The 26168-nt window shown below is 39.8% G+C and overlaps 1 long non-coding RNA gene across 1 annotated transcript in view; it reads right to left on the reverse strand.

The window, feature by feature from the left end:
- Window positions 1-25686, reverse strand: part of LOC136292168 (uncharacterized) — a 34657-nt gene extending 8971 nt beyond the window's left edge. The window contains exon 1 of the long non-coding RNA XR_010721845.1: window positions 25350-25686. This is a non-coding gene — a long non-coding RNA (uncharacterized lncRNA). The remainder of the gene's footprint in view (window positions 1-25349) is intronic.
- Window positions 25687-26168: the final 482 nt, after the last annotated feature.

Consider the following 26168-nt stretch of genomic DNA (forward strand, 5'->3'; position numbering starts at 1 on the left):
ATCATTCAAAGATTTATGCTCACATGCACAACCATTAAAGCAGCATGAGGGTCACCCATGGAGAATAAGGTAAAAAAAAGAGTTTAGCATAACCTTTTTTTCTTCTTATGCACATTGTAAACCAGTAGGAGACAGGGAACTTTTAATAACTCTTTACAATTGCTCAATACAAGTTCTCCTTTAAAGGTAAATTAAGTGATCCCAGCAGTGTCATTCCTGTCAGTGGCACCATAAATAACAGCACTGAAGTTAATGAGGCTCACCAGTTTAAGGAAGGTTTCCACAGTCACCTGACTGTGCCCTCACTCTTTCAATCTGATTAAACTCCACTGAAATGGCATCTAATCAGTTGCACACAGAGTTCTACCTGTACCCATAGCCCCTTCTAAGATTATTTGGGATAAAGGAGGTCGTTCATGTCACAAGGAGTTTCTTGGGTGCCCACAGTTTCCAAGTCACTCTGGCCCAAGCACTTCTTCAGCTCCTAATTACAGCTTTTCTAACCACACCTTTGGCAACATCTGAAAATGTAGGAGTATGATCCAAGCTAGCTGTTCTGTCTACCTGTGTCAGCATTAATTGAATTAGGGCTTTCTATACAGGAATCAAAATTACCTGAACCAGGCCATAGTTTGCAGTTCAGCCTTGTTCTGATTCAACATGAATTTCAAAGCCCAAAACTCCAATAGAAAATAGGCTTAGAACACCTCACGACTCTCATTTGAGTTAATAGCCTAGTCATGATTCACTTTCTTTCCTGTTTGCTGGACTTGATCTGCAGCCTGAGCAGCATCACAGTTGCTTAATTAATATAGTAGCAAGGAAAACAGAAATACTGTTAAATCTTAAGTAGAAAAACAAGCTTGTAAAGCTATTGTCAGAAGGCAAGCTTGGTTTATGCCCCTTGGTTCAGTGAACTAGGAAAACTTAGGTTGACTCAATCGTACTTCTTACAGCATTAGCAGTAATCCAGACATGCATCACTGTGCACAAGAATATTCACAAAACCTTCCTGACAGCGAGTTTCTCTTGGAGAACATTACAAACCTGTCAGGTATTTAACATTCCTATTCATGCAAAACCCAATGCACTTCAACAACTTCGAGGTCCAGCTTTTTGAAGAGTTTGATTATTGTTGTTCACAGTTCCAATTTTCCAGGTTCCTTAGGTCAAGTGTGAAGTCTGCCTAGTGAGCAGAGGTTGTTACACCAGAGGGAGGTTGGTGCACATCCTCCTCCTCATCTGAGCGAACTCTTACAAATCCTATTATGTCCTTTTCACAGATATCCTGATGCAGCAAGCCAGGTTCATAATCCAGATAAAATGGTCATTGGAGAAAAAGTCCCTACTAAACCCAGTTAGATAATCCATGCAATGATACTGGATTTACCCCTCAGCATGACAAATACTCCTCTCTGTAACCAGATTTACAGATTAGGACCACAGAAACTTTAAAGTGTTCCTGCTGCCCCATCAGAACATAGTACGTCCTGTATTATTTTACACACAGTCAGTTTGGTTCATGTGAAAAGGTCTGCTACAACATCTGATTGGTAAACCTCATGAACTACATGAATTTTCTTTTGGAAAGCTGGTATTATAAATGTTTGGAAAACTTTCAGCAAGAAAAAATTTCAGCAGAAAATTATTTTGGGGTCAAGGGGCGAAACACAGGAAAATTCACAGGGTTTTTTTCATACTTTTAATACAGCTACTGTCAAAAAAGGCTTTCCCTGTGTATGAGGAGAATTTTTGTTCCTGTATACATGTGAGGGCATAGATTGTGGCTTCTCCTCTCCTCTGTTTAAAAATGTCTCTCTAACCCTCTGCATCGAACTTTGACCCACGCTCGCTCCTGCCTCCACTGTGTTGATTTAATTGTGTGGAAAGTCACTTCACAAAGCAGACAACTGAAATACTTGAGTTGAAGGTATAAAAAGAACAGCTCAGTGTACAAAAGAGGAGCTCAGTGGATAAATCATCTTCCCAGAATGTAAGAGAAATGCCAAACAGGATTTACATCCAAACACTCCCTTCCATTGGTCATCATATATCAGGCAGTGATTGATTTTTTTTTTCCGTCCAGGAAATCGCCTGTTTTATAGAGTTTTTTTGTTAAGAACCAGAGATAAACTCAGCAAAGGGTTAGGGGGGATGGTGCCCATGGGAAAATTGCTGTCTGAGAAACAGTATGACAATAGGGAAATAAATTCTTTTCTAAAAGGTCACAAGACAGAAATGTAAATTTTCACCTGTGTCTAACTAGCAAAAAGAAAAAAAAAAGAAAAAAAAGATCATAGGTCATATCTAAGTTGTTTTGATAGCTTCTTTAGATTCTTCTACCATTTTAGACAGGGAGGATGGTATAGACTTTTGACTCATTTGCCTAGGAACAATGGCCATTTCTTTTTATGCACCAGGTCATCTAGAATAAAATAGAGCCACACAGATCAAGACTATCATTCCCTGGAATTCTTTGAGAATAATGTTGTAAGAACATCAACAAGAGATCTGCAAAAAGAAAGGATCAATCTCTTTTTTTTTTTTTTTTAAAGTGACTAGAAATGTCAAAAGTTGCCAGTTTTCCCAAATGGAAGCTAAATCTTCTGAACTGATGTCAGTTGGTATTTCTTAAAGAATGAACACTAAAACCTCTCAAGTTACATCCTAATTCCACAACACTGCTTTGATGATCAGTGTTCCAGAGAAAAGCTGAGAAACTTCCTGCAGAACATATGATGCAAAGCAACAACATAAAGGACACATTAAAGCAATAACACAAGCATTTGCTGTTCCTTATGAAGAAAACAATGGAAATGCAACATGGACAGAAAACTGAGCAAACTGATTTTACAATGTTTGATTCAGTAGCAATGCTTCATCATTTTCTTATTAATTCCACACTTACTGGAGGCCTAAGGAAGAAAAAAAAATCCATATCTTCCGAAAGATAATAATGTTGGTAGAGTAGGGTCATTTTTTGCTCTTTCATCCATTTCAAACCAGAGAAGCTATTTCCTCATACCTTCTTTCTACTGTCAGCTTCCCCACAGCATGAAATGATTAGTAGCCTGCCAATTATTTTCCTGATAGCAACTTAAGAAAATCTTCAGGACTAACAATAAGACACTGAATGTACCTTAAGAGGTGAAATAATGAAGAAAAAATGTAAAAATAAGTCAGTTCTATATTTAGGGCATTTCTGAGACAGAATTGTAGCAAACAAGCATTGGTTAAAAAGGAGGGGGGGTAAAAAATACCCCCAAAATCCCCAAAACACTGCTCCCTATAAATCATCAAATAAAACTGCTTGGTTCTAAATGTATGCATGCAAAGGCAATAAAAAGGAATAAAAATGCAAACTTTAAATACAAGAACAAATAAAACATGGCATCTCTGATCAATAACAATCCCTAAATGCCAAGACAGCCACAAGGGAGTCAAGGTAAGTTGGAACAGTGACAGGCTGGTTGTAAGGTCCTTAACATGGAACGGACTCCAGAAATTGGGCCTCATACACTAAAACAATGGAGGAAAACATATAATTGTGCAGTAGATATGACTTTTAAAACAAAATGTCCTATCCTTCCATCTCTTCAGGGACCTACAATCAGAACTAGGAATATGATTCATTAGTTTTTCTTTATTTTTGCCACTTTGCCCTCCTTTAAGTGTCTACAGGCTTACGTTGTTTAGCAGAAACATATTCCTGGACCTGTATTTAATATCAAAGATAGTTCCAATAAAACAGAAATATATTGATTTGTATTGCTATATTTTCTGTTTCAGTTAAAAAAATTACAGGACTCATTCCTGTGAATTGTACTAGATTTGCCAAGCTTGGAGAGGGAATTTCTCCATTTCTTCACACAACTATCTCTTGCTAGACAGCAGTGATTTTGTTCAACCCATGTATCTTAATCCTGGCCCAGGGAGAAAATTTCTAAGTTGACATCTATACCCAGTTTAATTTTAATGGTTTAACCTGAGAAGTCATTAAAAATGCCAGTCAGAGTAGTGCTAGTCAGAACAGGATTACATGTGCCATAAATAAATTCAGTGCCTACATGCCTTCAATGTGGTGTCAAACACACCCACTCCTTGTGTCTTGCTGTTCCACATTTCCTAGAGCTTCCATGAGCAGCACCATGAACATCTCTCCCCACCTACAATTCAGGAAATGACTTCAGGTACCACTGCAGCTGCCTTCTTTCCTTGCCTGGTATAAAGAGCAACACTGAGCTGCATTTCTCCATAGGATTATTTTCTTCTGAGATCAACTTAACTGTTCCTCCTAGACTGGTCTGTTTGACTCTTAAAATCATTCCCACTATGAATTGAGACAGTATTTGGAATCAACACTTCCCAGTCTGACTCTTAGCAACAAACTCCTGTACTAGCAGAGATTCATGGTGCTCCTGATCCATGTTTGGATCCCTACCTGTGGGAGGAAAATTCACACATTGCCTAAAAACATCCAAATGCCACTAATTATGAATTTCCTTATGAATTGTTGCATGGTTCATGGGGAGAACAGGGGGAAATTTAGCTTCCATTGCTGTTCAGGGAGATTTTTGCCATTAATTTTCAGGGTAGGAGATAAGGACATAGTCCTTCCGATATGTTTGTTTACCTTCCTTGAAGTATGTATTTGTGAACCATTTAAAGCCTATATTTAAGCCCCCTTTCTCTTCCAGGCTTTTATCTGGCTATTTTAGATAAAGCAGCCACTCTTCAGAAACTGTCAAATAAATATTAGGTTTTTTCAATATACAGACACCACTTACCTAGTTGCTACTGTTACATCTGAATTTACACTCAAAACCACTTCAAGACATTTTCCCAAACGTAAGAAAACAGAGTGCAGCTTTTTCCAGTTTAAAGCAACAACAATCAGTTAACATCTAAAGAAAATACTAAATATCCTGTTCCTGAAGCATAATCAAACGCAACAAACTAGTAGTATTCAATGGAACAGCTGATCTACATGATCACATTGGAAAGCATCTCTGTATCTCCAGCTGAGCTCCAAGCCTGCATGACTGTCACGTCCTCAGGCTTCCCTCAGGCAAGGTTCAGACAATATCCACACATTAAGGGATGCTATTCTAGCATGGAAACAAATACCAATCACAGTCTGTAGGATTATCCTCAAATCACACCATTTTTCCTTCTCATAAGTCACACACAATTTTGCCTTCAATGTAATGTAAATATGTAAAGAAATAACTTTTTCAAAAGTCTTAATGCACATAAATAAACATAAATAGGTAAATAAATACACATAAATAAACATAGCAAGTATAGTGAATACACCAGAAATAGACCCTTGAGAGCTCTTCTTTGTAAAAACTGATACCAGTACTGTTCTGAACAGCTATAATGTGCTGTTCAGTTCATGTCCCTCTCTTTTGCCAGAGGGAAGGTGAGAAAAGCAGGGGAGATCATGTTTACCAAGTTCTGCCTTTCAATAGGAAATCATGATGACTGATATTATAAGCTAATCACACAACTGGACCAATTAATTCACATTTCAGTAGCTAATGCAAACATATGTTCAGGATAAGATTGAATAACCACGGTATTAAAATTAGTCAATTATGTATAGACACAGAGAAAAGGGGTTTAGGTCTACTATTACACATATTAAATATCTGACGAAAGAAACCTGAGGGAGTAGTTTTCCCAGTGGTACATAAGAGCCTAAACATTCAAAATATCTCTTCTCACCTGTAATCGCCTCCTTCATCAGACTCTGTCAGCTTCTCATTTGTAGTGAATGACCCAAATGCATGGCCTGAGCATAACTGAAGGCTCAAACTGTCCAGAATATAATTATTTCAAGACAAACATTTTATTTTGTACTTAAAAATCTAGCAAAAGTTGGAGAGTTAAATGAATATAAATACTCTTATTTTTACAATGTAAGTTTCTTTGAAAATGAATAGATACAAGAAAGGAAATTAATTTTTTTTGAAGTATTTTGTACTTTTACATCTAAACTGGAAAACTCCTTTTAGCAGAAGACAAGGCTTGAAAACACTGCTGGAACAATTACCAATAGTCTCCCAAAAATGAATTAGACTGTAGGGTATGAGGTGTATTTTTGGTTCTTAAATACTCAGATATTATCATCAAATACATTAATGATAATTATTGCCAATATTTTCAATGGAAATATCAAAGAAAACTGAATATAAATATTAAAAGTATATTTTTTCTAATAGGATCAAAGTCTGTGTAGGAGTAACACAAAACCAAGGAGGCTGTATGTGGTGACCATGCATGAACAGTTATCTCTTCCTTTAGAAGACACTGAAAAGAAATCAGCCTTGTCAGTGCCTAAAAGACCAAGGAAGGGCTGCCAAGGGCCATGTGTAAGCTGCAATAATTTAGGCCTGCTTATGTGTGTTCAGTAACTCACAGATGAGGCTGGAATACAAACACACTGATTTGGCATTTTGGAACATAGATGAAGTAAATGCCACTGACAATTGAAAAACGAAGTTAAAACAGTTTGGGACACTTAACCTCTTTCTTTAGGCTTGCATCAGCTGCTTACACGACCTCTGTGGTAGCAAAAGCCATCATGGTACAGAACTTCCAAATTCATCCACAGGGCTTTACTTCCAGCCCACATAAGTGTTTCCTGTGAAATGTTGTCACAGGAAAGAGAGGGAAGCTCCTACATCCACATAAATTTTATCTCCTCTGCTCTGACTTTGAATCAAAGTCATGTGACATGTAAAGACATGAATTTCACAACTCGCCTTAGAGGAACATTTATTTCCAAGTTTGTTTGTGACCAATATATTCTGACACCATTGGTCTCAAACCAAAGAGCCAAATTTCTAGGTTGTGTCATTGAAATGTAATTACAGCGGGGCAGTTTTGTGCTGTTCTGCAAGACACTGAAGAGGAGTACAAAATAAAACACCACAGAACCAGGAGCATCCTGTGACAACTTAATGGAACGTAGGCAACCAAAACCTATGTGTGATATATTTTAAATTGCTGCTTCTAGTAGAGCATTACAGAATATCAATTAATAAGCAGTTTAGCTCATTGGCATAACCCAAAATGACATTTGAGAGTGTATTTACTAGGGTCAAGTCTCTCTTGTATACTGAATTTACATAAGCAAGTGATGGAAAGGAATGCAATTTTGTCTACTCCATGCCAGCCACCTTTGTATTTGGCCATAGAAAAGCTACAGTTGCAAGCAAAAAACCCCAAACAAATAAAAAACAATTTAACACCCCCCCAAAAAAAAAAAAAAAAAAAAAAAAAAACCAAAAGCAAAGAAACGAAATAAGGAAAGGTTAGATATCAAATACAAAAAAAAGGAGAAAATTCATTGCAGAGTATCAGGTCTCCCAAGCACAGGGAAATTATTTGAAATAGACTCATGAAGACGTTCTCTTAATACCTGAGAATTTTATCCAAGTGCATCTCTACACTGTTAAGTTTCACAAATTCATCATCCCTTCAGAAATACACTAGAATCACACAAATGAAAACTAACTCAACATATCATCATTACTATCTTCAGCACTTTTTCTCCTTAAAAAAATACATTTAAAACCATGAGGTTAAACAAACATCTTAAAAAAACCCAAACAAACCAACAGGTATCAGGTTCATGCAAACAACACCTTAGTGTTAAGCTCCCACAGATCTAAGCTAAGAGTGACATCCAGTGGAAATACAGTCTACATCCTCTTGATGACTGTAGCTCAGATTAAACCTATCATATCACATCTGTGTTATGAATATTCAGAAATATATGTCTGTCTTGTATTATACATGTCACTGGGAAGGCAAAGGTATGCAAGAATGAAAAGTAGTATTGGATTCCCACAGAGATGAAAGTTCTGCCACGCCTTGATTCATTTGGTCAAAGAGACAAAGTTCTTAATCAGTGGTTCACCAAAAAAACTTCTCTGCCTTAGAGTTCACTGTTAAACCAGGGAGATTTTGCAAAAGAACTCCCCCATGTTTCTGGTACTAGATTTGCACAGGTATTTATTGTCATTGGTAATTAAGCTATCTTTGGTAATGCTCCATCCAACTTCCTAATGGCAATTAATATTATGAGGTAAGAGAGATACTGATGGAAGCTGCTATGTTTTGATCAAAGAGAGCTGAACTGGAAACAAGCTGAGTAAAGGATGACAAACTGATTTTTTTTTTTTAAGAAGATTGAAAAATTTCCCTTGTATGTGACTTCCCTTGTATGCCTCTTTCCCCAGTTTGCCTCTTTAGATATACACCCTTGTGGATTGAAGGTAAAAAAACCCAAGGAGTAATATTTTACAGAGCTGCAGATACTTTCCTCTCTGGGAGATGAGAATATTTAAGCAAAGGGCGACGTGTTCCATGTCACCAGCAACCTTTTCCCTACTTTCTTTCACATACAGGAAGGGAGATAAGCCATCCACGATGCTGTTCTCCCCCACCTTCTCAGGTGCTCCCAACAATCCCAACATAATGGCACTCACTCCATTATTCTCTGACCAGACTGGGAAGAAAGCTTCCCAGTAACCTGGCTCCATTTTCACTATCTGTTTCCCACATTGCTTGATGTTAGAATCAACACATTTTGAGAGTAAGGATTGGGGCAAAATAGGGCTTTTGCTTCCTGTTACATACCCGCAGCTAATGGCTCTACCATACCGGTCTCACTTCTGCAAACTAATATTTAAATCAAAGTCTCACAGAAATCTGGTAGGCCCTGGAGAGTCTCCCTAGCTCTGTCAATAAAGGCACTCAGTTGTTAACAGGCACTGATAGAAGACAAAATAGGCAAATCACCACATGCTGATTGTATGAATTTCTGTGCTCGTGAAAGAATGTCCACTTCTCATCCCAGTTGCAAAGTAAATCCCTACTAATTATAACTAGACATGGTTTTGTACCTAGGCAACTTGAAATCCACAATCAGGAGCTCTTACTCAGATGCTCACTACCTCTGTCCCACATACAATATTGCCTCTGCAAGAAGAAATGGTAGTATTCAACTCCAAGGTTTCATAATAACCGCTTGCAGGGTATGGCAGAAATATTCTTCCATTGGGGTATTTGTATTTACAATATTCCAAAGCATGTCTTCAAGTACTTTTGCCAATATATTCCCTGGCTTCCAAATCAAATGAGCATTAATAAAGAAAAAGTAACACTTCTAGCATTCTGCAGTATATTGCATATATAAAAAAGATACTGAAGTAATTAGTGTTGAGTATTTTTTCTAAATTCTTAGACAATTACACCTTAGTTTAAGGAAGGCACTTTTCCAGTGCTTAGCTTTCTGTTCACAGAGTTTAGTTAGGGCTTAGTGAACTGGCAATCTCTTTATTCAGTTAAATTCTCTTTCTATAACAATAATTATGTATAGCACCAGGTACTGTAGCATAAGTGTGTGTGTGAGTGATGTTGATTATTCAGAGTAAATCACCCTACACAATACTCTTCCCATCAGTAAACAGTAATTTTCACTCAAAGTGTCTTTAAGAGTAGTAGGAGTAAAGCAAGCCTAACCAGATGATCATTGGCACTATCTGAGAACAGAATTTCACTCCACAAAATTAGGTTCTATAGCCAAAAAGGACCAGCCCCTCCAAGACACAACAGATGAGGTGCTCATCTGCAGACACAGAATCTCCCATCTAATCAGGATGTGCACTTTGTGTAATATTAGGAATTACTAAAGGGGCAACCAGCTGCGGGAGTATGTGTCATAACCAAGCAATATTGCAAAACATAGAAAATAGAGTAAAAACAGAGCACTGAAATATTTATTCACCTATAACAAATTGAACGCATGTAGATCTTCTAATTGTTGTATTGCAGATGGAGCTGGTTAAACCACAAATACGATTGGAAGTGTGAAACATCAGGAAGATCTTTCAGAGACAGAAATGGTGACTATAATAATTAAGAATGATAATAAGTCTCAGAACATTTTAGTGGGAAAGATGGAAGACAACTTAGATAAAAATAGAAAGGCATGCCCTGATGCACGGGGTACACTATAATTATAAGTTGAATTTTTCTCAGTAGAGGGGAAAAAAGAATTCTTGATTACTGAATCCTTTGAAAGCAAACTCTTACTTTTTTCCCATCCATTTATACCTCAGTCCCGCAGCTAGAGCTGCATGAAGAGGCATTTACTCTCTTTGTACTACACTTTCATTTTGGTGAGAGACTTCAGTGGAAAGTATACCAACCTTAATTTCTAGCACAGCTCAAGAAATATTCTAAGGATAGAAGTATAATCTGCTTTTTGATAGAATTTGTCAAAGGCCTGCTGTTGTCTCTCTATAATCGAAATTAGCCTGGAAAGTAAAAGAACAGGCCTACTTCTGAAACCAGAAACAGTTACAGAAAAGCAAAAAGGGATCATGGACCTAGTACTGAACATTGAGCACATGTTAAGGTGCAGCCCTAATCATTTTTGTGTGGCTGCCTAAGTAGCTACCACACGGCAAGTACAGCTTCACTATGATAATAACATATTGAAAACAAAAGGCAGTTCTTTCATTGCTTTAAAGCAACATAAATCCATTTAAATCAGTAAAGAGCTGTAAAGACTGCATCCGTTGAAATGCAAATTTGACTGCAAAATATTTAAACTGGCTGTTTACACGTCACCATAACTACACTAGGAAAAATCACACAAACAGGGTGCTGATGTCACCCAAGCTACATCAAAATAAACAATGACCCAAACAATGGGCCCAGGACTGAATCAACAGCCATCCCAAGACACCAGCTGTGAATCAAACTGAGGAACAGAGCAACAAGAAATCAGGAATTACTTGCATCACAGGCAGAGTAGAGCAAGGACTAGAGTCTCAAGACTAAACAGAACAAGCAGGAATCAAAAGGGCTAAGGGATGTTCTGGTCCTCAAATATCTCTGAACAGAAGAATTAAAAGGCTCCCTCAGGTCCAAAGTCTGCAACAGGCAAAAGAGGAAAGATCAATGTTGGCTGCACCAAACCTCATCAGCCTGGGCTGAGCTTTTATATACCCAGTTTGTCAGTGAATGCTGACAAAGAATTGAAATAGTAACTATATGGGACAGAGGGCAGCAAGTTAGAAGCAAAAAAAGGGGTTTCTAACCAGATTTAAAGAACTGGATTTTAAAAAATGATGGGAATTTAATTTCACTTAGCAAAGTGTATCACCTAGGGACAAACTAAAAGAAGGAATTATATATTAAATGAGACAACTGTACTTCAAAGTTGGTGAAAAGAACAAATGAGGCTTCCTGGAGCCATTTCCACGAAGTTACGAGCACACACTGACAATATAAAAAGGAAAAATGGGTACAAAGATTCATTGTCCATAGAGAAAAACATCACAAAATACAATGTAACCGTCAAGACAGGTTTATGTTATTGCTAAAAGAAATTCTGGGAAGTACAATCTGTGTATCCTTACTCATACTTCTGACGCTTTGAGGGTCAAGCAGTCACTGAAATCAGAGCTCCGGGTTTTCACATATAGGGATCCTATAATTACTCACCACAAAATCAAGAAAAGGAGAACTTTTAAAATATCCATCCTTTCTCCTAATTATTTTCTCTGTGTCAAGGAATGTGGCCTGAAACACTGTGAATAGCACTATGCAGAAATTCATTTTTTACTTGTCAAAACAGCTTCAGGTGGAATGCAAGTCCGACTTGCTTTTGCACAGCAAGAATTCCACTGGAATTATAATTAAATATAGAAGAGGGAAGATAAATCTGCCACTGGCACCAGGCAAAGCTCAAGAACCATCCCAAAAATAACAACAAAATATAAATGAGGACATGAGCCTTCTAACAATGGAACAAGCTTTAAAAGGACTGGGAAAAATGTTCAATTTGCTGTAAATTATAGCCCTGATAGAACACTGCACATTAAGTAACAACATTGAGTGGCTGCTATAAGAGGCATAAATTGTCCAGAAGTGCCCTGTCCTACAGCACTGCCAATCAAAGTGAGTGTCTCTGAGGCTCTCTGGAAAATACCAGTACAGGAAAACTCACTGCAAATTGCTTGTGCTGAAACAAAAGCAAAGTCATTCAAATAGCAATAACAGCCTTGATCTGCTGCATTAGCCTTACTATTAACAGTGCAGGTTAGTGAAATCTATGAAGACCATAACTGGGGGTGTCACAAAGTTTTGGGACATTGGGGTGGGGGTTTTTTGTTTGTTTGGATTTTTTGGTGTTGGGTTTTTTGTTTGGTTGGTTGTTTGGTTGTTTGGGGTTTTTTTGTTTGTTTTTTTTTTTTTTTTTTTTTGGTTTGGTTTTCTGATGGTGGTGATTGGCATTTGTTTGATCACCGGGTTTTTTTAGATTTTCTTTGTTTGGGGTTTTGTTATAATTTTGCTGGGATTTTTTAATATATGTACTGCAGCAGCATCTAAAAGCATCATTAGAACTTAGAGCTCCATTAGACTAGCAAAGCAAAACATTCAAATAGAAACAGTTCCCTGCAGAGTTGATTTAAAAAGGGAAGCAGCTCCTGTGAAAACGTCATAAAAGCAGTTCCAAAAAAAATAGTCATAATTCATCTTCAAAATATTTCAGATCTTCATTTAAAAGCTGCGGATTTCACTTTTGGCCTAGACTTCTTCAGCAAAACATTCTAAGTATGCAGAAAATATTTGTTTCTAAAAAGAAGTTTTGTACTTACTCACTACTCAAAAAAATACATACAAGATATAATTAGAGAATGGAACAAACACTGTGAGGCAGACAAAAATTGCTAACATAATTACTGAAGTTTGGTACTTAATCTTTTGAGGGATCTGTATTTTAATATTTGCTTTGTTGCATCGTAGGTTTCCCTTAAACTGCCAGGCTCTCAAAGACCAGCTATTTGTAACCTAAAACCCAGTTCCTCTTAGAGCAAGTTAACTAGCCACATATAATAATAATTTGTACAACAGCATAAAACTCATGAGCAGAACAGGGGCTGAACATCAAATGATGATCCAAAACTTTGTTTGAGCATGAAGACTATAGAGAAAGCAACCAAAAGTCTGAATGTTAATGACTCTTCTCTTACAAGCTTTTGAGAAATCTACATGGTAAGGAATTGAAATACTCTGTATGGTATTTTACCAGTGAAATGTCCTAAATTTTTAGAAGAAGGTTTGTGCTGAAATCAAAAGTCTTGTGATTCAAAAAATCCAAGGCTGAAATATGCAAAGACTTAACAGTCTGCACAATTTTATCTTATGACTGTATTAACATAGTGCTCTGCATAATAGGACAAAACCACATAATACTGAAGAATATTGATAGAGAGATTTAATTCCTTATATTCAGTCTATTAACTCAGCCATTATCCACAGTGAAAATATACACTGTGTTTTATCAGAAAATGGCAAAAACATATTCCAATTATCTGCAAGTGGGAATAATTCTCTTATCTCAGGGAAAATATAAACCATTTAAATTTATTCCTAATTGTGCCAGAGGCCAGCTGCACAAACTTGTATAAAAGTGCCAGCTCACCACTGATATCTATTTCTTACAATCCTTCCTTCAGGACCTTGAGTGCACCAACAGGCCTTAAATGCCCAAACAGTCTGACCTGGAAGCTGCAGCCCCAGGACTACTGCCAGAGGTCCTGAAGGGACCAGGGACCTGGATGTGGGACTGCACTGGGGACAACGAAGGCAATGTCCTGCCTGGGCCCTGGCCACTCTTGGCTCCTGAGCCATCCTCCCTCCCTCATGGGACAGCCCACACCTCTCTGCTGCCAGGTTCTCCAAAACATAACTTATCTCCTCAGGAAGGGTGCAGGCAGGGAAGTACTACCCATCTATTTGATCTCAGTGGCCAAGATGTCAGTTAAAAGCTGTTAACAGGATTCCATCTTTCACAGCTACAGCAATTTCCTTTCCTTACAATTAAAAATTTGGCTGCCTTTTCACTCCAATTAACTCACCAGTTCATCTCACCTCCCACTTTAGAATGCTAAAGACAACAAGTTGGAAAGAATTGGAATAAAAAACCAGAGGGTGCAGTCAGTGGCCAAGGTCTGCCAGAGGTCAGCCAGCCATCCCTCAGGGACAGAAGTGCTGCCCACTCCAGCAGTGAGGAGGCATCATCTAAAGAGCCTTTGATCACACCCACCATAGCAGCACCACAGCACAAATTAACTAAGACTAAAACATCTGGAAAAGAAGTTGATGTTTCAATGATTCCATGACATATGATAAGACTAAACCCGCAAATTATTAGTTGATTTTGGCCCAAGTGTCAGGTAGAATGTTCTTTACATCACAACAAGGACTTCCAGCATTTTCTTCAGACTGAAACACTTAGAAATGTTAATAAATCACTGTGCTATTCTGTAAACATGCCAGTGAAAATGTTTCATTTTACAGACCCATTCATATGTAACTCTAGAGTACAAAACAGCTAAGTAGGCAGGATTGAGGTGTTTTAATAAACAAAATTAGGAGACAAATGAGGAAAAAATTCAGTAAAGGATTAAACTCATCCTTAAAAAATGAAAGTGAGATTAAAGCACTACCAGTATATAGCAGTCTAATTTCTATCTCCTTTCTTACCTCATTCAATATCTAAACCACTTCATAACGTTTGCTTAACAGCATCTTATTGTTATGCAAATTACCACCAAATTGTGTTCCTGAATTAAAGCATTTGCTTTTTTTTTTTTTTTTTTTTTTTTTTTTTTCCCCAAGCATATTCAGTATGCTGAAAAGTGATACACGGAATGTCTCCAGTGACCCCAAAATGTCTGTTCCTCTGGCATTGTCCTCTCCCAGTCATTTGACCACCACGGTAATTCAGAAGGTTTATACAATTAAAATACTAATTGGTTTTCTGCTAGTTATTTTACGTAAAAAAAAAACCCAAAAAATCAAGCAAGTAAAAGCAGAAAGCAGCTACAGTTTGAGATGCTTTTACTGTGCAGCCATTGCAGAACAAATACTGCTCTCCAGGATAGTGATGATGGAATGTTAAGGATTGGAAGGGACCTTCTAGATCATTTAGACCCAACCCCTCTGCCATGGGAAGGGACACCTCCCTGATGACGATGAGAAACAGGGAGCTTAAAACATTATCTTTCATTCCAGCACAGAATGCTGGAACTTGGTAATTAGTGTTTGAATAAGGACTTTATCTTTCAATTAATTTTTCCCCACCATTTCATCACTCAGGAAATAATTTGGTCTTCTCTGATGTAGCCACAATGGAAATGAAAAAGTGACAGAAACATAACTTTTCTGCAGAGTTAAGGAGAGAGGGGAAAGAACAGGCTAACATAAGGGAAGCCTACTTTTGGAAATCTGTATCTGCTATTCTGAAGCGTTCTTTCACCCAACAGCAAGTAATTTTATTTATTTTTGTTACTTTGTCTGCAAGTTTCTTCCACTTCCAATTTCCCCATTCAGATGCAATTTAAAGAAGTTCAATATTCAACAGACAGCAAACTAATTGCTTGATAATGACTTTTTAAACGCCCAGATTAACTTTAATGGCTTTAAATGGAATTTTAATGAGTTATTCTGAGTATAACTAATTATTTGCTATTTATACACACAGACATGAACAGAGTATTTTTGATTAAACAAAACTTTACCATAACTGTTATTCCAAGCTGCATTCTTTGCAGAGTTATACCATAGGAGAAACATATGTATGAATATATTCACATAAACTTGTGTTCTGGCTTGAAAAGCCTGTCCAGTGGCATGGTTTGAAACAAGGGATCCATATTCAAGTCCAGGCCCTGCATGCCTCCAGGTAATGCACAATAAACTGCTCTGAATCAAGAAGAACAGAGATTTAAATCTAGACATCCCACATTTTGTGCTAGTGCTCTGTGCATGAAACACATATTGGTGATAGTCACACACATAATTACCAAAATCAAAAGGTGAAATTCTGACTTGGACAACCCAATTTTAGGAGAATGGCCAAAACATTTCATATTATTCTGGCATAAAAGAAGGAAACAACTTGAAACATCAGGAGTTCCCTAAAAATAGGTGTAGAAAGCATAGATTTGCACTATATTTTGGATTACATTTGCATTACATTTGCATAATGCTTTACTGTGAAAGCCAAACATTTTGTCTTCCTGAAGGAAAGAGGTAAGAAAGCCAACTCCTAATTTATTTAGCCTCTTAGTCAATTGACAAGGTGAAGACAGGTTTGTTTTGCTTTTAATGTAGCTTTTGTGTTTTAAAATACAAGCAATGTTTCTTTTACAACTCTTAATTCCACTATATGCAACTCCTAGGGTACAAAGATTGAGGGAAGAGAATACTACCTCTAACATTTACAAAGGACAGATGGAGAAGAGAGCGTTGTAAGTTGTCTTACAAGCCTGGGATGGAGTTGAACAACAGTTATGATCTTGAAAAATTGGCTTCCTTCACAGGTCCATAAAACCAACACCAATATGTGCTATGACATGGCATAAACTTGGACATAACGACTTGCACACTTGAGTTTGTGCTTGAGCATTTATACATCTTCCAGACTGTCAAATGAACTTCATCCACCTCCATTTCAGCTACTCTAAAACTACATTTCAAAATGTTTTAAATAGGTGGCACAAAACTGTCTTTAACTGTGATCATGTCACTCAGCTATAACAGAAGTTCAGGATATAAAACAAAAACTAAAGACAGATAATCATTGAATTCTACTCACTTGGTCTTAATTTGGATTAATTCACTCTTATTTTGCATTTCTCAATAAAAAAGTATGTCTCATGTTACATGATAACTGCCACCTGAGATATTCATATACAAACACAAAAAGAACTGAAATTTATTTAACATATCTATAAGAAAGTGGCTTTTCCCCATTTGTTTTGCCACATGATAAACTAAAGGTACTTACATGCCAAAAAAAGCCACATTAAGGAAAATTAGTAAAAAGCTAAGTTACTTCTTTATCAAAAAGATGGACACAACAAGCTAAAAAAAATATTTATAGAAATGGGTTATTTTACAGGTTTTGAGAAAGTAGATAGCAACTTCAGGAATCCAGGGCCAGCAAATCACAGAATATCTCCAACTAAAAGAGCTTTCAGCTTTACTGTTCTGGTAGACATCAACCTCCTCGTATTTTCTAACAACAAAGAAGACAGAAATGGCATTCAGCCACTGTTCTTCATACCCTCACCTCTTCAGAGCTCTCTGTTGTAAAATATTTGGGGACAGGGGAAGATTTAATCATACTGAGATAAAAAGTAAGATATCTTAAGTCAGATATCTAGCATGATGTCTCACACTCTGATAAACCCATTGGCCAAGTTCTATAATAAATCAGTGTATTGAGTCGGACCAAGGTAAAATAGCTTTTAGATGCTAATCTTTTCTTCATTGCAAAGCCTCTTGCCACAACAGAAAAACACCATTAAACCAAAAGGAAATCATTCCCCCAAGACCGGGAAACTGAGGACCTGCAGTGGTTAGAAAGCAAAACAAGTGAGAGGCTCCAAGTCAGAGATACAATTTAATAGGAAGAAAGGAAAGAAAGTAAAATAAAATAGATGCAATAATACAAAAGACCACTGACAGAGTCAGAATACAACCTGAGCAGAGAGATGGAAGCAGTCCAGATGAGGTGGTCTTCCTGAAGCAGTGATCCTGTAGAAAGGTCTGGTAGCTCAGGTCCTCTGGGAATCCAGTGGGTAAGCGCCCCCCTGGTGTTCAGAGTCTCAGCTTATATCCAGGCTGGAATGCTTGGTTCCTCCCCCTGGGCGGAGCATCTCACAATGGGATGGTGAGTCATGTGATAAGGCCTGATGGGCCCATTAACAGGAGATAGTCCAGGAGGGGTTCTCTGTGAATCCACCATACCACAGAGGCTTCATCCGCTTGGCCTGTTTGATTGCAGCGCAGGTCTTGCAGTCATGGATAGCCTGGGAGATGCTGTCCATCGTAATGTCCACCCCTCAGTCACGAGCCCATCAATATGTTGCATCTCTCCCTTGATGACCGGAGGAATCATGAGCCCAAAGAGCTAGGAATAATTCTCCTTTGTGCTGCCAGTCTAGATCAACCTGTGATACTTTCACCTTGGCAGCTCGATCCACCTGCACATGGTTATGATGTTCTTCATTAGCCCGACTCTTGGGTACGTGCGCATCCACGTGTCAAACCTTCACGGTCAGCCTTTCTACTCAGGTGGCCATGCCCTGCCAAATCTCAGCAGCCTAGAAGGGTTTTTCTCTGCACTGCCAGTTGGCCTTTCTCCAGCGGTCCAACCTTCCCACGGTAGCATTAGCTACCATCCACGAGTCGGTGTAGAGATAGAGGCTCAGCCACTTCTCTCGTTCAGCAATATCCAAAGCCAGTTGGATGGCTTTAAGCTCTGCAACCTGACTCGATCCACCTTCTCCCTTGGTAGCTTGTGCAACTCATCATGTGGGGCTCCATACAGCAGCTTTCCATTTTCAGTTAGCACCTACAGTTCTGCAGGAACCGTCGGTGAAAGGGCATATTGCCTCTCACTTTCCAGTAGCTCGTTGTATGGTGGGGCTTCCTCGGCCCATGTCACTTGCTTCTCCTCTTCTTCAGAGGATAATCCAAAGGTCTCCCCTTCAGGCCAGTTTGTTATAATTTCCAGAATCCCAGGGCGATTCAGGTTTCCAATACGGGCGTGCTGCGTGATCAGGGCGATCCATTTGCTCCACGTGGTGTCGGTGGTGTGATGTGTGGTAGGAACCTTTCCCTTGAACATCCACCCCAGCACCGGTAGTCGAGGTGCCAGAAGCAGCTGTGTTTCAGTACCAATCACTTCTGAGGCGGCTTGGACTCCTTCATAGGTGGCTAAGATTTCTTTCTCTGTGGGAGTGTAGTTGGCTTCAGATCCTCTGTAGTTTTGGCTCCAGAATCCCAGTGGTCATCCCCGAGTCTCATCCGGCACCTTCTGCCAAAGGCTCCATGACAGACCATAGCTCCCGGCTGCAGAGTAAAGCACATTCTTCACCTCTGATCCCATCCCGACTGGGCCAAGGGCTACTGCGTGAGCAATTTCTTGCTTGATCTGGGCGAAAGCTTGCTGCTGTTCTGGGCCCCAGTGGAAATCGTTCTTCTTGCGGGTAACCAGGTAGAGAGGGCTCACGATTTGGCTATATTCGGGAATGTGCATCCTCCAGAAGCCTATGGCACCTAGGAAAGCTTGTGTTTCCTTCTTGTTGGTCGGTGGCGACATTGCAGTGATCTTATTGATGACCTCAGTGGGAATCTGACGCCGTCCATCTTGCCACTTCACTCCCAGGAACTGGATCTCTCGAGCAGGTCCCTTGACTTTGCTCCTCTTGATGGCAAAGCTGGCCTTCAGGAGAATCTGAATGATCTTCTTCCCCTTCTCAAAGACTTCTGTTGCTGTGTTTCCCCACACGATAATGTTGTCAATGTATTGCAGGTGTTCTGGAGCCTCACCCTTTTCCAGTGCAGCCTGGATCAGTCTATGGCAAATGGTGGGACTGTGCTTCCACCCCTGGGGCAGTCGGTTCCAGGTGTACTGCACACCCCTCCAGGTGAAGGCAAACTGAGGCTTGCATTCTGCTGCCAGAGGAATGGAGAAAAAGGCATTTGCAATATCAGTAGTCGCCTTAGATTCCAGCTTGTACTGAAGGTCCAACATGTCTGGTACGGCAGCGCTCAGTGGTGGTGTGACTTCATTCAGGCCACGGTAATCCACTGTCAGTCTCCATTCTCCACTGGACTTATGCACGGGCCATATAGGGCTATTAAAGGGTGAACGAGCCTTGCTGACCACCCCTTGACTCTCCAGCTCAATCATCTTATGGATGGGGATCACAGAGTCTCTGTCGGTGCGATACTGCCGATGGTGCACTGTTGCTTTGGCGATCGGCACCTGTTGTTCTTCAACTTTCAGTGGTCCCACAGCAGAGGGGTCATCTGAGAGTCCAGGCAAGGAACTCAGTTGTCTGATGCCTTCTGTCTCTAGAGCAGCTATGCCAAAAACCCAGCGGTATCCTTTTGGGTCTTTGAAATACCCATTTCTGAGATAGTCTATGCCCAAAATGCATGGGGCCTCTGGACCAGTCACAATGGGGTGTTTCTGCCATTCATTCCTGGTTAGACTTACTTCAGCTTCCAGTACAGTCAGCTCCTGGGATCCTCCTCTCACCCCAGAAATGGAAATGGGTTCTGCTCCCACGTACCTTGATGGCATCAGAGAACACTGAGCACTGGTATCAACCAGAGCTGTATATCTTTGTGGGTCACATGTTCCAGGCCATTGGATCCACACAGACCAGTAGATCCGATTGTCCCTTTCCTCTACCTGGCTAGAGGCAGGGCCCCCCTATTCCTGGCCACGGCATACATTGCTCTCTTCCTGTAAATATGTTTCTGAGGTTCCTTCAAGAGGATCAGTCATATCATCATTCCTGTACCGTCTGGAGTTCTGTGCACGAGAGACCGGAGCAACATTGATTCTAGATGGGCTCTTTGTGGTAGGTGTTTCTCTTTTCAGTTCACGTACCCGGGCTACTAAGGAGGAGGTGGGTTTTCCGTCCCCCTTCCTCATGTCTTCTCCATGCTCCTGAAGAAAAGACCAGAGGTTACCTCGTGGTGTGTATCCTCTCTCCCTGGCTGGGGAGTGCCTGCTCCTAATGGCAGAGACTCTCATCGGCTCTGGTGGGATATGGTAAATTTTTTCCTTAAGTTCTTTTTTCAGTTTCTGATGGCCTTCTTCAATCAAGCTCCGGAACTTGCTCAGCCAGTCTTGTTTCCACAGATGAGACATGGGTACGAACTGGGGCAGTGACCATGTCCGCGTAAATTCTTAGTTTATTAGCCAAGACACCTACCCTGTCCTCACCTTCCCTCCATTGCAGTGTTGCCATGTAACGTGAGTACATCTCTGGTCCAAGCCGTGCAAATCTCAACCACATCCGTGATGTGCACTGGACACCATCTGGGTTTTTAGGAAATCTCTCATCTTCTGAAAAAATGATCTCCAACACAGCCAATTCCCTCAGGCATCGGATACCTTGTTCTATTGTGTTCCATTTTCCTTGGTGCACTTAGAGGTCTTCTTTACAAAGGTGTCTATCCTTCACACTTGTTAGCAGTCGCTGCCAGAGGCTGAGAGGTTCTTGGCTTTTCCCAATCACCAGGTCAATGACCACATCCCAGGACAGCGATCCCAGTTGCCTGGCCTCCCTTCCATCCAGAATGGTGTCATTGGCTGCAGCGTCCCAGATGCGGAGCAGCCAGGTCAGGATGGACTCGTTGGTCTGGTGGGTGAATTCCCTTTGCAGGTTATGCAGCTCACCCAGAGATAGAGACCGAGTGATGATTTCTGGCTCTGTCTCTTCTGCTGGGTGTGAAGGTCCTGCTGCACGCTCGTCAGTCACTATGCGGACTGATTTGGTCCTTGATTTCTTCTTCTGAACGGGGGCAACTGCTACTGGTTTAGGCTGTTCCGGTTCGGTGATGGTTTGTGTGGAGATGCTGATGGCACCCTTAGTCCCTTTCTCCTCTGTGACAGTCTGCAGAGATGTGGACACTGTTGCCTCACTTTTGGCTTCTTTCTCCTCTGTGACAGTCTGTGTAGATGAGGACACTGTTACCTTGCCTTTGGTTCCTTTCTCCTCTGTGACAGTATGTGTAGATGCTGATGCTGTTACTCTGCTTCTTTTTCCCTCTTCCTCTTCCTTCAGAACACACTGTATCACACCATGTAGTGTTTTGATTCTAAGCATGGTGCGGGCCGTGCAGAGAAGACAAAGCAGGACTAACAACAACATCATGCTGTCCTTGGCATCCAGAGGGTATTCCATATTTTCAAAAACTGCTGTGTCATGCCTGAAAAGCTGGAAAAAATCATTCTTTACCCCTCCCCACAGGGGCTGGGTGAGATTGTTGAGGCCCCAGATGTAGCATCCTAGACCAGAACAAGAAAACAAAACTGGGTGTATATTCAGAATGATGTTCATTGCCTCGGAGTTTATCAAGCAATGGACATAATAGACCACTAAAGCAATTTTATTACCATACCCTGGTCTACACAGGAGCATTAAGACTGGCAGATAGTGCCCCAGGTGTGGAAAAATATAGAGAGATAGGTATAAGACACATGTAAGCATGTTGAGCATCATAGCGAACAGGTGTCTTCTTCAATACAAAATTGTAATTCTGACTATTCTCAGTGCCTCCTGCCCTGTGTTGGGCACCAAAAAATGTAGTGGTTTGAAAGCAAAACAAATGAGAGGCTCCAAGTCAGAGATACAATTTAATAGGAAGAAAGGAAAGAAAGTAAAATAAAATAGATGCAATAATACAAAAGACCACTGACAGAGTCAGAATACAACCTGAGCAGAGAGATGGAAGCAGTCCAGATGAGGTGGTCTTCCTGAAGCAGTGATCCTGTAGAAAGGTCTGGTAGCTCAGGTCCTCTGGGAATCCAGTGGGTAAGCACCCCTCTGGTGTTCAGAGTCTCAGCTTATATCCAGGCTGGAATGCTTGGTTCCTCCCCCTGGGCGGAGCATCTCACAATGGGATGGTGAGTCATGTGATAAGGCCTGATGGGCCCATTAACAGGAGATAGTCCAGGAGGGGGTTCTCTGTGAGTCGTGTGGCAAAGGTGCTGATGGGCCCATTAACAGAAGATAATCCAGAGTGGAGGAGGCAGGGAGCACTGCCTCACCTGGTTTCAACAGTTCATGAAGATGGTGATAGAATATGCTTCAACCCAGGACGGGATCCCAAATTAGAGTTTTCATGAGTTAGTACACTGGCACAGCAGAACCCAAATATTATAAGGTCATGGAGCATATACTCCTGGAAATTATGCTGAGGCACATGGGAAATAAGGAGATGACTGGTGACAGTCAACATGGCCACAGCAATGGCAAGAAAGCTGAAAAAAAAACCCCAAAAAACCTCATACCTTTAGGTAGCTAGCAGGAAAACAAAGCAATTTTAAGAGTCAGCTTAAATAGATTCTTTATGGTAAGTCAGCAGAACTCCTCCAAGTAGCAGTACATGCTATTACATTGCTGTGTCATACTTCGCAGATGTCAAAGATAACTTTACCCTCAAAAGATCACTGAATAATTGTGTGTACCAAATTCTTTTTTCTTTAAATAATTAGGAGGCTGTAAAGCAATACTGCCTTTGCCTGACTGACAAGTTCATGATCAGCAGTCGTCATACACCAAGACAGGCTAAAGAGAACTGAAAATAGCAGAGGACTTGAAACACCCATCACCACCATTAAGGGTTTTGTTTCCAAATAAGTATAGAAATTCAAGTTTTGAGAAGTTTACACAGTGTGATGCATTTGTCACTTAAGCACACCATAATCCTCTTGTGAGTGATGTTGTGTGACACACAGCAACATGGCATGTCTAAACGATAAACCACCAGCTCCTCACTGAACAAGTTCACAGTTATTGGCACCTTGGTAAGCTGCAATCATTTCATATTTCCATGAGAAAAGGAAGCAGAAAATTGGTGTAGCAGAAATAGGGAAAATGTCCATGTGCATTATGTGCTTCCAAGAAGAAAAGCAAATGTCAGCTGACCATTGGGAATACAACCAAACTGTTATTTCACCTCCATCTCCTAGGGGGCCCAATGGGATTCATCCCAGGGTCCTGAAAGAGCTGGCTGATGTTATTGCAGCTCCTCTCTCCTTATTTTTGAAAAGTCTTGGTAGTCCAGAGAGGTTCTAACTGACGGAAAAGTGGCAAAAGTTCAAGAAGGGTGAGAAGGAAGACCCTGGTAATTACAGGCTTGTCAGTCTCACTTCAGTGCCCGGTGAAATTAGGGAGAAGGTTATTCTGTCAATCTTGGGATGTTACTCATTAGATTCCAGTATCTCATAGTCAGGATGCATCCTATGTTTCATCAGCAAGTTTGGAGAACATGCTCAATAAAAATATATGAAGCAATCTGTTCCTGATTCAAGGTTTCTTCCTAATTATCAAAGTTCATAGCTGTGCACAGCCACTCAGAAATTATCAGACTCTAATGCCATTAACCTCAAATTCTACCTACTGTAGACAATTTCAGTTTATAAAATATAACCTTTGAATAGGTTTGTCCCTCCATCCCATAAAACAAAAAAGAAAAACGTTTTCTACAATCATAATACAAGGAAAGCATATTTTAAGACAAACTTCCCATGGAATACAGATAGTGAGCAGAGGAGAACACAGCTGGCCTAAAACCTAGGATAACCTATGTCTTCACTTACATTTAGCCTGTATTTTCATTATAACTGATATACCCTGATATCCCTAGGCTTCAGCTAGGCTGATCATTATGCTGAAACATTCAGAGTGTACTTTTTTATTTGGAAGTAGAAAGGCAAAACACAATTTAAGAAAAAGAAGTTAAAAAGAGGTTAAAAAAAAAGTTCATAGAAAAGCCTAGCAGTCACCTATGAAATATAAAGCTCAACCTTGATTTCTCTTCAGAATGAGGGAGCTCAAATCCATGTCTTCCATTTTTCCAAAGAATGTATTAAGAAGCAAGCTGAAAATCATTCTACAAAACTCAGCAGAAGCTGCATTATTCCAAGGAAAATAATTCAAGGCTTCTTGGGCCCGGTAGAAGGATCACATATGACAGAGCAACACAGTATCTCCTTAATGATTCTTACATTCGTTATTGATAATAGAAATTTTACTGGAAGCCAAAACAAAAACTCGAGGTATTCTTCATCTCAGACAGATGCTCTATTGAGTGGAATACAGAAGTAGCACACATTTTCTTGATGGCAGAAATACAATTACATATGCCTTGAAACCTGCTTTCCACATATTTACTCAAGAGAATAACAAATCCATTTGTTTCTTGCGCTCAATTTGTCAAAATTGAGAATGCTTTAATCATACTGGGGAACTTTCAGCTACTAAAACAAGCCAAAAATGGACTTCACATGCCAACAGAAAGGAAAGCACTTGCAGGTGTTTTCAAAACTGCAATTTAGACACGTGACTTTGATAAAAATTATGCCTTTAAACACCTGATCTTTTGGGAGTATCAATCAAATTCAGGCTTTTACTCTAAAAATACTGAAAATATAAAAGCAGAAGACAGCCACAAAAGGACAAAAGGCATAAAATCCAAAATGTTTAAATATGCCACATTCTTCCACCATAATTTTCTGACAGTGGGTTGTTGTTTAGAAGGGATTAAAGGTCACATAAAGCCTGCAATGTTTAGCAGAAGCAAAGACAAGATGCCACAAAACGTTACATTTCTGCCTCCTGTAGCCTTACTTTCAATACACAATGTTACAAGGAAACAGACACGGCATCTTTTTCATGTTTTTTCCCATTAAATACAATCCTCCACTGTAAACTTACCAGATAGAAAGGTGGTACCAAACTGAGATCCTCACGTAGATGCTGAAATGTTCAATTTCTCCCTCCTTAATACAGCTCCAGGTAGGAAATAATTCCACAGTATTTGTTATCATCTCCTGGATAATGGTCTTCTTCCTCTGCCTTAATGGTGGAAAGTATTTTAAGGCTAATTTTTGGGAACAGACAAATTAACCTCATACCTGACAACAGCACTGCATGAAGTGGAGACTGATCTGTTTTCTCTATCCCTCACAGTTGGCAGTTCCAACAAATTATAACCTTGCTTGTGAAACACCTAGCAGAGAATTTTATGCCTTACAAAAATAGCAGCATTTGACATGAGACCATGAACAGGCCTCCTAGAGAGGCAATGTGACAGGAAGTTAATTTAAAAACTTCCCCAATTAAGTGTTCTTATCTCAGGTAATTAGATAACTGCCTGAGTAGTAAACATGTCCAAGAGAGTAATCAAACAATTAGAGTAACAAGGAGACAAATACTGGGACTGTTAAATGGAAAGTTAATTTAAAATCAGCTGCTCTATCAGCAAAGCCTGTTTTAAAATGGTGTGTTGATACTATAAAATGAAAGACAAATATTTGGCATTAAACATGCTCAAACTGTTCACACTGCACAGTAACATTCTTAATAAATAACTGAATAAACCTGAGTCAAGCTCAGTCTGGTGCCTCTGAGAAACTAGAGCCTCATTACCAATATCATTATCTAAAACTAATTAGTAGTTGGTGATTGTAGCCTGCTGGCACTAGGAAGCTGATTAACATTCCTCAGAAACAAACAGGGCTGGGTTGGGGGAGG

The sequence above is a fragment of the Chamaea fasciata genome, unplaced genomic scaffold (genome assembly GCF_029207755.1).
Source record: "Chamaea fasciata isolate MVZ Bird 193981 ecotype frontalis unplaced genomic scaffold, bChaFas1.0.hap1 SCAF_7, whole genome shotgun sequence".
NCBI classification, from domain to species: domain Eukaryota; kingdom Metazoa; phylum Chordata; class Aves; order Passeriformes; family Sylviidae; genus Chamaea; species Chamaea fasciata.